General features: G+C 44.6%; 1 pseudogene; it reads left to right on the top strand.

Annotated features, from left to right (window-relative positions):
* The first annotated feature begins 3,545 nt into the window (after window positions 1-3,545).
* LOC142804283 (uncharacterized) lies at window positions 3,546-7,957 on the top strand (annotated as a pseudogene).
* The last annotated feature ends 4,872 nt before the right edge of the window (window positions 7,958-12,829 follow it).

Here is a 12,829-nt window from a genome sequence, read left to right as displayed (position 1 = left end):
CAGAGCACCGATGGCTACCTGGCTGCTTTCAAGCTCCTCAAGGAAGCTCATCCTCTCTGCTTTGGAGGCCAACCAGTAAGTAAGGAAGTAGGCACAAAATTGTAAATTTTGTGCACATAAATTGCTATATATTAATGCCATCCCAATTCTCTACAATAGCATTGTTAACACAAACTTACAAGAACAACTAGTGAAGAAAATGTAGAGGCCAGTGCTCAATGTGTGGCTTGACTATAATTCAGTATCTGAACTACAGGTTTTCCCGCCCAGTTTAATCCAAGTGCCAGCTTAAATAATCTGCTTGCCATTGAAATAATCTGAGCGCCGAGCTATTTAATCCATGTGCCAAACATTTAATCCAAGCGCCAACTCAATGAGGCCGCATGTCAGTGAGTTTAATCCAATTACCAATGACTAATTAAAGTGCCAGTCATTTTAATCCACGCACTAGAAACACTAGTTTGCCGCTTTAGACAGTATAAATGTGAAAATAACGTAAACATGAAGTCACAGGAAGAACTTTTCCTTCACCTATACATGCTTGCGCTTATGAAAGAAAGTGCGCATTGCTATTTCCTCCAAACATTTTGGTATCATAGCTTCAAAATAAATAAAGAACAGTGTGTGTTAATTGCATTTATGGGTACTAAGAGTATTTGCTCATAGAGTCAGTGTATGGTTCGTCGCTACTGCACAATTTTGGCTAACCATGTACACCATCCCATATGCATAGATTCGTGTCGTCTGCTAAGCAGACGGCTTTCGGCTACTTATTCGCTGATGCATTCGCAGTCGTCTGCTCAGCCCCGTGATAACGGTGATAGACAGATGGTCACCAGGGTCTTTGTCAAGCCCTTCTCGCGGCTTTTAGCCTTGGCGACCCTCCAGTTTTTGTCTAGTAAATAAATAAAGTTTGATTTGATTTGATTTGATATTCATTCATTCTTGAAATCAGAAACAACCATTCAAAACTCAAGTTGCATTTGTTTCGGTTCATTTGGAATTAAGTTTTTTATAGAAGCATCAAAAGAGGAACTCCTGTTTTCATATAAAAAGACAACGCCAGTATTCCTGAAGCGTGTTTGCTTGAAACACGCGTTCATCGAATACACATAATTTTGTTTGAATAAAAGATAACTAATATGAATATAAAATATGACTTCTGTTTTCCACGTCAGGGTCACGAGTTTGCGTCTTATGTGCCCTGCAGGTTGAAAGCCTCTTAAATGATTTCTAATTTGCTCTGCCCTAATTTATTGAGCATGTACCTGTTTCTGACTCATCACTGCCCACAGTCAAGTTCTTCATATCTTGTTATGCATCCCGGCACTCCAATAACAATATTATGTCTGCCACATTACATGACCTGGCCCAGACATGTAATGCTATACAAATCTAATTATGAGCTTTGTTGACGAACACAAAATATCCTTCCTTTTTTCTTTCATTGCTATTAAAATGACTCCACCCGGGCCAAGCACTCATCTACAAACTTTTACATAGCACAGTTTAAGCACTGCAAACATGGCTCAAGAGAACCACGGAATTTTTGTTTCCTTGAATACTAGCGGCGAATACTAATAATAATGATTTATTCTACTTTCGGACTATAGTATTTTATATTGTAGAAACTGCATTTCAAATGCATTGCCATTTTTACGCCCCGTATTGTGCTTTTTGTGCATGGATTGAACTGACTGGCACCTGAATTCAAGCCATTGGCGATTGGGTTAAACATGGTGGCACTTGGATTAAAATCACTGGCACGTGGCCTGATTGAGTTGACACTTGGATTAAATATGTTGGGGCTTGGATTAAATGTTTGGCACATGGATTAAAGAGGTTGGCGCTCAGATTATTTCAATGGCGTGCAGATTATCTAAGCTGCCACTTGGATCAAAGTGAGCGGGAAAACCTGTAGTTTCCTATGGAACTTATGTCACTACTTTTGAAGACATTTCTGAATTTGCATAGTGTAAGTAATGACACAATAGCAAATAGCTCCATTAAGCTGGACCAAAAAAAAAAAAGTTGTACCAGGACAGAAATTATTTGTGACAAAAACAAAAGTAAACAATACTGCACAGACTAAGCCACAGGAGAGGGCCTTTGTGGTTCTTGTGGGCATTTATAGAAATCACCTACATGCTCTCATCATCATCATCACACATTTGGCTATGAATTCTAATCTTTCCCATGTGACACCATCATTGTGGGTGAAGTGTGCCTGTTCTGTGCATTTCACTCAGGCTAGATAAGCGTTTCTCAAGCTAAAACATGTGCCCACACCATAGGTCGGCATAGCTTGTGGAACTCTCTCAGACTCATTCATGAAATATATCAGTCTGTTCAATTTGCCTGCACCACGTGAACCAGTTCTAGATGTTTTGCGTCTTGCCATTCGTTTCAGCGGTGCAGCATTGACAACCTCTGAACCCTGCCATTCATTTCTAAAGGTGCAGAAGAGGTACAGCGCTGGTTCACGATTTTCCCGCCCCTCCCACACTGACAGTGCCGGCTTGGTGCAGCCGCGCGTGCAGCTGAGCAGACGACACTATACTTTGGTGTAGGCACCGTACCTGCCTCCCCTAACACGATGTGTTTTTTGCTAAGAAGTTTGTGCCTCATAAACTGTATGCATAATCATTTGGCCATCGGTCAGTGTTACCTTAACGGTGTTAACTAAGTGAACAGAAATAAGGCCTGCATCAGCACATCGTCATTCGTTTTGGGTGTTGCGCTGTGCCTGCACCACTGAACTTGCGCTTCACAATTTCTGAACTTTGCATGCACAGCCGTGAATTGGTTTCAATTGGTGCAGGTAAATCAAATGCACCTTGTATATTGAACTTTCCACTCATTGTACTCAGACTCACAAAATTTTTTCTGAGCTGAACTCACCCAAACTCTCGTTCACACATATTTATTTATTTAACAATACTGTAAGCCTTTGTACAGGCCCACACAGGTTCTTAAGCTGGGCTCACTCAGACTCAAACGCACCAAAACATAACTCAACCGCACACACTCAGCCTCAGACTCACGGCTGGACCTGAGTGTGAGTGAGTACTACTGAGTCAACTCATGAGTTCATCAGAATGGAATTAGCTTCTTTGATTGTGGTGTCAATGCTCTTTAACACCAATATCTGATGTATTCGCTCTTCTTGGTGCCGCTTCACACAGCATCTTCGAAAACGAGTTCCGAGTGCTTCCAAACCAGTAAAGTCATTTTTCTTGGAGGAGATTTTAAAATATAATAGTCGAGAAATTCCCTGGAAGACTTAGTTTGGGACTGCCAAGGTGCCCCCTTGTATAATTAAAACGTCTAGTTAATAAATATTGAAACGGTGTATGAAAAACACTGCTTTGGAATACCTATGAATAGATGTGAGTATAAATGTGAATCTAGGTAAGGCTGAGTAATGCTGAAAATGTCTAGGTGGAACCTCAAGTCGGCAAAAGAAAGTAGAACTCACTCAAGAAATATATTTTGCGCTTTAGACACACTCGGACTCAGGCTCTCCAAAATTTTCCTTAGCCGAACCCGCTCGGACTCACACTCACTAAAATTTTCTTCAAACAAACTCTCTCGAACTTCGACTCACAAAAATAGTGCTTATCCAGACTCAGACTCATAATGTGAGTCTGAGCGAGTTCGTGTGAGTTGGCCAATGAGTGAGTTCGTGGACCTATTGCCCGAACTCTCTCCTCTTTTTAAAATACTGGTAACAGATGCAAACTTACACTTGTCTTCAACCTTGAAACTTACCATAAATGTTACTGCTCTCTATAGTTTATTAAAAAGCAAATAGCGAACTCAAATTCAATAGAAAATTATTAGCCAAGGCTATTTATATCTTTAGATTCACCCACGAAAATTGTTCTCACAACATCCACGACTTTTCTATGCCTTTATAACTATGAACAGCTTTCAACTTTATTGCATTGTCTGCCAGGCCCCACAGGTACTCATGAGTGACAATTTGAGTGCTGAGAAGGCCACCCTGCAGCAGACATGGCCGTCAGCAAGGCAGCTTTTGTGCCATTTTCATGTGGCACAAGCGGAGTGGCGCTGGCTGACGACATCTCAACTCTGTCGACAAAGACCAGAGGAGACGATTCATGTCTGCCTTCCAACTGGCAAGTTTTTTTGCAATCTAGTTGTAACTCTAGCTCTAAGATACGAGGTGCATTCGTTGCATCTGCACTTAGTGAACAAATTCACAATGGTCTGCTATTTTAGCATTCGTTTCATGTTTCCAAGATGATGGCGATGGCATAGCAGCATAGGTGTATAAAAAGCACAGCTGTCCTGCAAGGCTAGTGCATGAATCACCTTCACTTCCTCTTTATATAATTTAGAGTGTATGCCGCACAAGATGCCCTAATCTGCAGATGACAACGCAGACAGTATTTGTGTCCATTTTAATCACATTTAAAAAGTACACCAGTAAACGTCTGGTAGGTTCAAATGATTTCAAATGCCATAAAATGAGGCTTGTACAAATATTCAAATGCTTTGAATATTCAAATGAATAATGCAGTAATCAAATTTGATTTGAATCGAAGTTAAATTGCTGAAAATTTTGAATTATTGAAACCGAACAAAATAGGTGTATATTAGTCCACATGTAACACTCTGTAAAGGTGGTTTCACGGCAGTGGAGGGATTCTAAACCATGAAAGCACTTACCCAAGCATATTAGACCACATGTAAAAGTGGTTTCACTGCAGTGAATTGGTGCTAAGCCGTGAAAACACGTAATCAAGAGAAATTCGCACTGCAGCAGAGCCCTACTTCAAGGTTTTAATAAAGAATTACAATGACATCGATTCTGCTTTTTTTGTTTTCAGTTTAAAAGCTCGTTACACAGATTTATATGCTCTAAGTAAAAAAAAATTGAAACGCAGCATATTTCACTGGCTATTACTTGGACTGCACCAAAAGTCGAATGCTGCTACAATTCGAAGTTGTTGCCACTTCCTTTGATGGAAAAAAAAATGGCCTTTGCATAGGCCCTGCTTCAATTATTAAACATCTGTGCAAGTTTGTTTGGCCATGACAAATATGCCCCTTTTTGTTTATAATATGCAATATATACACTATTACAATTCAATTAGATATTATTCGACCAAAATCACTATTCGCTTCGAATTCACTTCGAACCTAAAATTCCCTATTCGCACAAGCGTACAGAAAATGTCAGCAGCATCAACTTTTATGGACCACCGCTTTGCAATTCGTAGAGCAGACCGCGGCAATCAATTTCCAGATTACAGCGCTGCGCACCGTGCACAGCCTCCATTTCGAAAAACAATTCCCGCGCTCCTTTCCTACACATGACCAATCCTCCTTTCATGAGCAGTGACACAAGTTCGCCGATCGGCGACTTGACGAAGCACGCAGCTCATCGATTGGGTTAAACCAGTCACGACGGCAGGCTACGCTTTTTCCTCCCTTTGAAAGAGAAGGGTGGCGAGACCGCACGAAAATTTGAAACTAGCTGAAACCAATGTTCTAACCCCTGTGAATTCCTTAATAAAGTATTTGCAAAATCCTTGAGGAGGCAGCATGTTCACGGAGCAAAGGTGCACATATTTTTGATTTTTGGTTCTTGGGGGTTGTTTACTGACCCTTTGAACTGGGGCAAGCATGTGCAGATCACAAAGTGACTTCAATGCTGACAGTGAAGCATGAATCTGTATTATGGTGTAGTTTAAAAAAAGCGAAAATATCCAAATACGAGCACCTCATTGAAAAATTTCCTGCTATCTGCAGGTCATGTATGCAGACACAGCAGAAAAATTTGAAGCTGCCACTGCCGAAGTGAAGGCCCTACAACACGATGCCTTCGTGTCTAGAGTTCTGACATTCTTGCGCCGACAAGAAGAGTGGGTGCAGCTCTACCGTTTGGACGTGTTGACAAGGGGTCACAACACCAACAATTTTGCGGAGGCAACCATACGCGTGCTCAAAGACGTTATCCTGAACAGAGTCGAAGTGTTTAATGCAGTCCCACTCATAGACTCGGTGGCTCTGGTGTGGGAGAAATACTTTGAAAGCCGTATCCTCCGCCACGCCTACAGCCGTGTTGCAGCCCATCAATTATTGTACAAGCGGCTGCTGTCGAGAATGCCGAAAGACGCAGCCGAGGCCATCCAAGTCGTAGGCCAGGGACAGTACATTGTGCCTAGTGCGGCCCACCCCAGCTCCAGTTATGAGGTCTATGCTGACATAGGACTATGTACGTGTCTTTTTGGTAAACAAGGTGCATTTTGTAAGCACCAGGCTTTGGTGCAGAAAAAGTACGGAGGACTGTTTCCGAATGCTCCGGCACTGAGTACTGACGACCGGTACCAACTGGGACAGCTGGCCCTGGGCGAGAAGTGTCCCCCCAGGATATTTTTCGAACACTTCCAAGAGGAGGAGCCCAGCAGTAGTTCCAGAACCACGGCAGGTACCAGTGCCCAGCAAGAGGAGCCAGACGAACTCCAAACAATGCAAGGCACCAGCACGCAAGAGGCCACACACCTCGCACCTGTACCGTCGGTGCCTGATGCAGCTTAACTTGCCCAGGTAGGACAAACCCCTTGAAAGAGCCCTGAAGTACTTTTCAATTAAACATAGGGAATGCTACTGAACAGTAGTCAAGGCTTCTTTTATTCCAGTAAGCATATTATTGTGCTCCATTGCACTCACGAATTTACAATTTCATATTGGTGGATGTCATCATTCTGAGGGCGATTTCAAGATTTCAACACTATTGGTGTCGTATTGTTCCATGTTTGGGACTACAGGTCACCAATTGTTGGTATTAGCAGCACTTCCACTAACAGAATAGTCAAAACAGGTGACAGGAAAACCTTAACTTAAACTGGCTCATCAGCTTGAACTTTATTCTCGAGCAGTTGTCTGCAGTTAGAGAGGAGCAAAATAAATGTGCAGTTCTTGTTGGTGTGCTGTACACTTGAAGTATATTTCTTTCATCACTTTTTGTGCAGGCCCAAGAACATGCATATGAGTTCCTGGAGGTCCAGTTGCGGCGTGTGCATTCTATGAATGCACACAATCCAGCTTACCTTTATATCATGAAGGGCCTTGCAGAGGAGCTTGCTCGTGTTCAGAACAGCAGCGATAGGACAGGACTGATGCTGGCATTCAAGGCTACCGCTGCAGCAAGACGTCGCCGGGCCCGTCACATAAGGGTGCAACCGACCAGCACTGCTAGGCGTAGGCCAGGGCTTACAAGGGGGTTCAAGAGGGTCCCTACAGGGCGCCCAGCAGTTGAGCCAGCTGCCAAGAGAGCAAAGAAGAGGCCCCATTCTTTGAGCAACAGCATAGAGAAAAATGTGCCTGGTGCAACGCTGCACTGAATGGCAGCTGCCTCCCACCAACTGGGCTCACGACAGTTCTAGGCACAGAGCCAACTTGGTTTCAAACATCATTTCTAGGGTTTTATGTGGCGAAGCGATGATATGATTGTGAAGCACACCGCAGTGGGTGACTGATGATATGTGGGGTTTAACGTCCCAAAACCACCATATGATTATGAGAGACGCCGTAGTGGAGGGCTCCGGAAATTTCGACCACCTGGGGTTCTTCAACGGGCTCCCAAATCTGGGCACACTGGCCTACACCATTTCCACCTCCATCGGAAATGTAGACACCACAGCCGGGATTCAATGCCACGGCCTGCGGGTTAGCAGCCAAGTATTTTAGCCAGTAGACCACCGCGACGGGTCCCACAGTGGGTGACTTCGGATCAAATTAGGCCATGTGGGATTCTTTAATGTGAACCTAAATCTATGCGAAGGAGCAGCTCATCGCCACCGCTGCACTTGATGCTTCATCTTTGATTGAACCAAAGCGAGAACGACTCCTCGCACTAGCTGTAATATCATAACCTTACAATTAGTCACCTTAGCCACAGGCAGAAGCATTTGGCTCTGCACTACTACCTCAGTATCATGCATACAGTCTTGTCAAAGCTGATGTTAAAGAAGAATGGTGCCCACTAATCCCACTAGTCTCTTGGATCCACCAGGTGTGGCCCTCACAAGTCACAATCAGATACTCATCAATGTTGTGCAGTAACATTGTGCCATTCCACCATGAGCGACTTTTGTTTCGCCTTACCGTCAGGAGTAACGAGTTCTTCAATTGCGTTTTTTGAGTGGCGGGGGGGGGGGGTTAATGTCCCAAAACCACGACACTGACAGTATTGTTATGTGCCGCTTACCTAAAAACCGAAGAAGTTAGAAGACTAGGTGGTGCCTGTCCTGGCCATCGTGGTTCTTTTTAACCGCAGTATTGTTACTATGAATATTGTAAATACACTCGTTTTCTGTCATCTTCCCGTAATATCTTTGATGGAGGTGCTGGGCACATCAGGAGCACACAACGGAACTTCGCAGCGGGCGTATTCTTGGACAGTCCATCATGCCGGCAGACAATTCTGCTGATTCAGCCCCCGCTATGCCGAATGCACCCAGTCACATTGTCGTGACCCACCTCCGAGGCCCAGGCCCCTTCTGTGGGACTGCTGATAACAGGCAGGTGGAGAAGTGGCTGGCCAACTAAGAGTGCAGCAGCAAGACCAAACGCTGGGATTCGACTTTGATGCTTGCAAACGTCAGGTACTACCTCAGGGGTAGAGCCAGCGTGTGGTTCGACACACACGAGGAGAATTTAAACGTACGTAACAAAAAAAAAAGACGTATGTAAACAAAAAACATGAAACACCTTTTTAGAAAGCCCATTGCACGCCAACATAAAGAACTCTCGTGCCGTGCCCAAACCTCAAAAAAGCTGCACATGGTTTACATACAAGATGTCTTAGTCTTGTGCAACATATACGTCGTAACACGAGGCAGCTGGCTGTTCGCCTTTATTTTATCTGACTGAAATCCAATGTTGCCTATGGAAACCAATGATGCCTCCTTCAACATGTCCACCCACTGAATACGCTCAATGAGCTATAGCCCATGCCGACCATACACGTCAACTTGTGTGCATTCGGCTAACCGACTCGCAAGCGGGCCAACGATTTCGTTACGAGAGCAGTCATATAAACACTCACTTTCCTCCAGGATACCTGTGCTGTGGTCTCCAGCACGCTGTATTGGGCTTTTTACAAAGCTACTGTTCTCGCCCTCCGCACCGTACCCTATGCACCGCCAAGTGACCGTCGTGACTTAAGAAATTGAATTGTCTTTGTCCTCGTCGACTCAACCCCATACCAACATCGTTTACGTTGTACGTCTGAAGCCATGTCATACACCGGGCTGCCGCAACGCACATGTATAATAACCACCTCTATACCGTCTTTCTCTGACTGCACCGAGTCGGTGCCTTCATTGCCGGAGGGTAACAATATGTGCCGCTCACATAGAGAGGACGAAAAAGTGAAGGACTAGGTGGTGCCTGCTCTCGCTATCGCAGTAGTTTTTACCCGCATTACTCTGACTGTATATATTGTAAATATACCTGTTTTCAGTCATCTACCAGTAACAATATCATTTATGAAACACCCGTTGGGGCACAGACATATTTTCGGAGGTTTTTGGGCTATGATTCTATTTCGGGCCTTACAAGGTTTTACAGCGAAATACTAAAGTACCCTATGAGGTTCTCCCAGAAGGCACCTCAAGAAACTGCTATTAGCTTCCAGAAAGTGTAGTCGCGCGCGTTTCTAGACTTTAACCGTATTTTTCTTGCTCCGACTCGTCTAATTAGCAACATTACAGTGTATTGACAACTTAGCATGGTTTCTTTTAATTCATCTTCTCCATTTTGTTGTTTGCTGTTTATTCTTATTTGATACCTTGCTTGATAGCGGCCAATTGAGCTATTTTGCGTTATCACACGCCGTCCCATTGTATAGTGCACTCATCCTTTTTCTTTCATTCCAATGTGCTGCATCGAGACTGCCACCGCGGCCGGGATTTCAATGCCGTAACCTGCAGGTCACCACTAGATGTGGTAGGTTGGTCCTCAGTGCTGTCGGCCCACATCACTCAATGTATAAAACGGTGCCAGAACACCACTTGTCACCACCAAGTTCCCCGCAATGCACACTTATGTGTTAACCCGGCAAACTACCTGTGCTGTCAGCAATAGTATGCCCTTCTGTGAACACCACATCATCCAGTGCATCATTATATGATGGCCAACTACCGAGCCCACATTTTTAGTACCGATGTGCCACTTGCATTTTAAAGTTTAGCTCAAAACAACAGAGCCCTACTCTAGTCTCAAGATGGCTGAGCCTAAGTGCAGTATAGTGCTTTCTGGTCAACAGAAAGTCAAATTGATATTGCCTGTGTATGCACCATGCTTCATCTGTGTACTTTACACACATTGGCATGACAGCATCGTGTCGATAGTGTCCATTTAATATACGTGCCTGCTATTCCGCTTCCACTGAAATTCTAACAAAGACTTTGTGCTTTTTGAATCAATACTTCTTTGCAGACCAGTTGGTTTCATACTTGAAAACTCTGCTTGCAGTGCAAGCTGATGGAAAAACGAGAAGGGGGACAGGAAAGAGTACGCTCTTTCCTGTCTCCCTTCTCATTTTCCCTTCAGCTTGCACTGCAAGCAGAGTTCATTTTGCTTTTCAAAGTTATTACCAAGACTGTTCATACATGAACTCGCCAATGTGTACATTCACGTATGTCTATGCTTGACGCATAAAGTGTTATCTTTGTTGTGCCATTCTCCTGTAAATACCTTCAGTGTTCTCTCATGGGACAGTTTTCATGTTAAAATAAATTATTATCTCATGTATTGTATATTTATTTTTGCATGGGTATAGTGGTTACAACAGTTGGCAGCTGTGATTTTAGTAAGCTTTGCCCTAATACATTCTTTTATTGAAGAAGCCTCTCAAAGGAGAGATCATGCAGAGTAGAGCCGCATGGAGTGCACTCGACAGTTTCATAGAGAAGGGTGGCAGATTATTTTCAGATCACATAATAACACAGTTGGACGAAAAAAAAAGCGACAACCACAAACGGGCGAGGATAACTGCGAGTCTAACTTGCCTTCACCTGAACACGGGGCCGTATTGCAGTGAAGCCATAAAAAAAAACATCCGCGAAGAGCTCTCCAATAAGTTTAATTCTCTTGTCTCAAATTAGTTCGACTAAAGACAATGTCTTGAGGCTGCATGCTTTACTTTTAGCTTCGACATTGTGGTAGTGACGCACGACAAGGTTTTGCGCGCAGGCTTTCAAGGATTTTACGATCGCACGCATGTATCACCACTACATTTCTGTCCTTGCTGCCAGAACTCAGTTCGTAGCCTTATTTAAAACGACAGTATCAGAAACGCGCTTTCAATAACAGCATGCTGTCAAGGATTTTACCATCGCACACATGTATCACCACTACATTTCTGTCCTTGCTGCCCGAACTCAGTTCGTAGCCTTATTTAAAACGACAGTATCAGAAACGCGCTTTCAATAACAGCATGCTGATAATTAACAAAAACTCACCAAGTGGAGTTCAGTAATCTCCGGTGCGGTGTTTTTCGCAGCAGGCCTAGGTGTATCAGGCGTAGTCAGTCGACTCGGCTTCAATGCATCCTGAACGGCGCGGCTTTGCGACTCGGCAGTGAAAGGTGGGGCACACGCTTTCTTCATGAGTATCCAACTCGGCGTAGGGCGTTCGTTCAGTGGGAGGTGGGCGCACACGCTTCTTTCGCGAGTATCCTACTCGGCGCAGGGCTTCCTTCCGAGCACTTGGCAACAGGCGTAGTGGCGACTCGGCTTTATTGCGTCTTGAATAACGCGGCTTTGCGACAGTGAGAGGTGGGGGCACACGCTTTATTCACGAGTATCTAACTCAGCGAAGCATGTTCGGTCAGACGAGCCGCACACGATTACTTCGCGAGCATCCGATTGCAGGGCCATATGCCTTGGCAGGGCTTCCTTCCGCGAGCGCGACCCCCCGCTAGGCTGCAGCAGCAGCCTCCGGCAACACTATACGAAAGTGCGGGGAGCGACAGCGCAATGACACAGTTAGGCTGGCAGAAATGCATAGCCTCCAAGAGCGCTAAGCCGCGGTGCATTGTGGGTGGCTCTATCCGCTCGCCTTTGTAAACTCGCCGCCCGGACGAGGACAGGCGTGCTTACTGCATATGGCAAGATGGCGGCTTATGGCTTCAGCTGCAGCGCCCCCCATCCACTCCAGCAACTTTTCTCTAACCTCCTCAGTTGTTGCTCATTTCGATCGCCGTTGCCAGCACTTCATCACGCAGTCTTCCAAATTAGAAGATAGATATTTTGTGTTTGTTAAATATTGTTTCTCACCACTTTAGATATTCAGTTACAAAAAAGTCACTTTTTATAAATGCAAGTATTCTTTTAAAACAGAACCAAGTGTGTTTTTTGAGACATGATTTGGACGCCAATTAGGAAGAAAAATAATAGCGGGCAAGGAACAATGATATAGGCAGAGCTTAAAATTTTGAAGACGCCATACCATGTGTCCCAAAACGTCGCATGCGGTAAATCGGAACGCGGTGCGCAATACGGAAAATCCCTTCCGAATTCGCACCATGTGTCTCTCGCTTTACGCGTCCGTCCATCCGTCCATCCGTCTGCTAGTCTGTCTATCTGCCCGTCTGTGCGTCTGTCCGTGCGTCCATCTAGTGAACACTCCAAGTACCACCATCTCGCATACCCTGTGGCACATAGCCGCTTTGCGCGTCCGTCTACCTGTCCATCCGTCTGCTAGTCTGTCTGTCTGTCCGTCCATGCATCCGTCCGTGCGTCCATCTAGTGAACACTCAAAGTACCGCCATCTCGCATCTCATATACCC

Source organism: Rhipicephalus microplus, chromosome 3 (assembly GCF_043290135.1).
Source record: "Rhipicephalus microplus isolate Deutch F79 chromosome 3, USDA_Rmic, whole genome shotgun sequence".
NCBI classification, from domain to species: Eukaryota; Metazoa; Arthropoda; class Arachnida; order Ixodida; family Ixodidae; genus Rhipicephalus; species Rhipicephalus microplus.
This window is presented reverse-complemented; position numbering and strand designations above follow the sequence as displayed.